The 2,500-nt window shown below is 50.8% G+C and overlaps 2 protein-coding genes across 2 annotated transcripts in view; both read left to right on the top strand.

Annotated features, from left to right (window-relative positions):
• LOC113829420 (uncharacterized) overlaps window positions 1-2,500 on the top strand; it is a 355,286-nt gene that overhangs the window by 98,753 nt on the left and 254,033 nt on the right. The window lies entirely within an intron of this gene.
• The window catches only part of LOC138865863 (salivary glue protein Sgs-3-like), a 29,931-nt gene that overhangs the window by 16,545 nt on the left and 10,886 nt on the right, over window positions 1-2,500 (top strand). The gene's annotated exons all lie outside the window — the stretch shown is intronic.

The following is a 2,500-nucleotide window of genomic DNA, read 5'->3' as shown; positions in this document are numbered from 1 at the left end:
TTTCATATTTTATTATGCTAATTTTCCATCTTATCTATCAAAAGGAACAGATGGAAAATACAACATATCCACATTTACTTAAAACAACAGAGGGCATACAGAAGGACAATTTTCCATTCCCTATATAAAGAAACAGAAAAAAATAACTTTATTCGCATCAGTATTCCCGTTTTCTTTGCATAAAAGAAAACGTGAATCACCCGCCATTTTCCCAGACAGGAACCCGCCAAAGCATATTTTTGGGTAAAAACACGAAAAGGAAGAAATAAAATAATGAATCTTTATCTTTTTCCCTTCTTTTCTTTCATTTTCCCTTCACCCTCTCTCCTCCTATTCCCTTTCTGCTCCTTAATTCTTTCCCTATTCCCTTTTCTCCATATTTTTTTCCCTTCCTTCCCCTTCCTTCTCCAGCCCCCCTCCCCCCACTCCTCCTCGCGCCCTCTTATCCTTTCGCCTCTCCTCAGCTTTCTCCTCACTTCCTTCACCTCCCCCTTCTTCCCTTCTCTCTCTTTTCGCAAGTTCCTTGCTAACTTTCTTTCCGTTTCCTCTTCTTCCTTTTCTTCCTCACTTCCTCTTCCGTCTTCTCTAAGCCCCGCCCACACCTAAAACCAGCTCGTTTCTCCTTCCTCCTCCTTCTCCCTTCCATCTTCCTTCTTCTTCTTCTTCCTTCTCCTTCATTCTCCCGCCCCTCCCACCTCCTTAAACATCTCGCACCTCCTTCCTCGTCTTCTTTATCCTTCCCTATTTCTTTCTCTTCTCTTTTTCTGTTCTTTCTCTCTTCACATTCCCACCTCCTTTCCCTTCACTTTCCTCCCTCCTTTCCCTTCACTCCCCCCTCCTTTCCCTTCTCCATCACCCCCCCTCCTTTCCCTTCTCCCTCACCCCATTTCCCTTTCTCCTTTCTACTTCCCTCCCTCTGCTGTTTCTCCTTCCCTCCCTCCTTCCCCATATTTCCCCTCCTTGCTTCCTTCTCCCCACCACTTCCATCCCCCCTCCCCTGCCCTTATTCCCCCTTTTCCCCACCTTCCTTCCCCCTTCCTCCTTTTTTTTCTCTTTCCCTCCTCCCCCTCCTCCATATCACCCTCTTTCCTTCCCCACCTCCCCCCCCCACTCCCTCTTAAAATACCGTCTCGTCCCCCCCCCCTCCCTCCTCCCCACCATCAGAGGTATTCCTCTCCTACTTTCCCTCCTTCCCCTCCCCTACCCCTCCCCTACCCCTTTCGATTCCCCTCCTTCTCTCCTCTCCCTCCTCTCCTTCCTCTCCTTCCTCTCCCTTCTCTCCCTCCTCTCCTTCCTATCCCCTCCTCTCTTTCCTCTCCGTCTTCTCCCTCCTCTCCTTCCTCTCCCTCCCCCTTCCTCTCACCTTGCCAAGCCCCACCACACAAAACACCGCCTCGTCTCCCCTCTCCCTTCCATGCCCTATCCCCTTCCCCCATATCTGTTTATAACACCTACCCTTCCATACCCCCTCCCACCTCTCCATCCAAACCCATCCCTCTCCCCCTCTTCCCTTCTCCCCTCCCCCCCCACTTCTCCCCTCTCCACCTCTCACCCTTCACCCTTCTCCACCCCTCCCCTACCCTTCCCTTCCCACCTCTCCATCCAACCCCATCTCTTTCCACCCCTCCCCCACTCTCCACCTCTCCCTCCTCTTACTCTCTCCCCCCTCACCCCTCCCCTACTCTCCATCCAACCCCATCCCTCCCCACCTCTCCATCCAACCCTATCCCTCCCCCCACTCTCCACCCCTCACCCAACTCTCCACCCCTCCCCCACTCTTACCCTCTCCCCCTACCCCTCCCCTACTCTCCATCCAACCCCACCCCTCCCCCACTCTTTACCTCTCCCCACCTATCCATCCAACCCTATCCCTCCCCTCACCCCTCACCCCTCACCCAACTCCCTCCCTCACCCCCACCCCCACCCCACCCCCCACCTCCGCCCGCCATCAGAAGTACCGCCCTCGATACTAACGATACCCTAAAGCCCGCGGGAATGGCCATTTTATCGGCGCCGCGAAAGGCCGAATTAAGTTAATCGCGGCGCGGGGGGGGGGGGGGGGGGACTTTATGATCGGTTTTCGGGTTCAAGTTCTCCTGGCCACCCGGGGCGCTCCTCGGGGTCGCTCTTGCCCTCCGCGCGGTGTGGCGGTTTGGCCCCTCGCTCGGTTTCTCGCTCTCGGTTTCTCACTCTCTCTCTCGGTTTTTCTCTCGGTTTCTCTCGTTTTCTCTTTCTCTCTCGGTTTCTCTCGTTTCTCTCTCTTCGGTTCACCCTCGTTATCGTTTTAATATCTCGTCTCTTCTCTTTGTTTAACAACCGGTTTCTCTCTCTCTCTTCTCTCGGTTATATATAATATAGTTTATTAATATAGGACATATGGTTAACTTATATATAATTATATGAACATATATATGTATATATATATATATATATATATATATATAAATATATATATATATATATATATATATATATATATATATATATATATATATATATA

Source organism: Penaeus vannamei, chromosome 22 (assembly GCF_042767895.1).
Source record: "Penaeus vannamei isolate JL-2024 chromosome 22, ASM4276789v1, whole genome shotgun sequence".
In the NCBI taxonomy this organism is placed as follows: Eukaryota; Metazoa; Arthropoda; class Malacostraca; order Decapoda; family Penaeidae; genus Penaeus; species Penaeus vannamei.
This window is presented reverse-complemented; position numbering and strand designations above follow the sequence as displayed.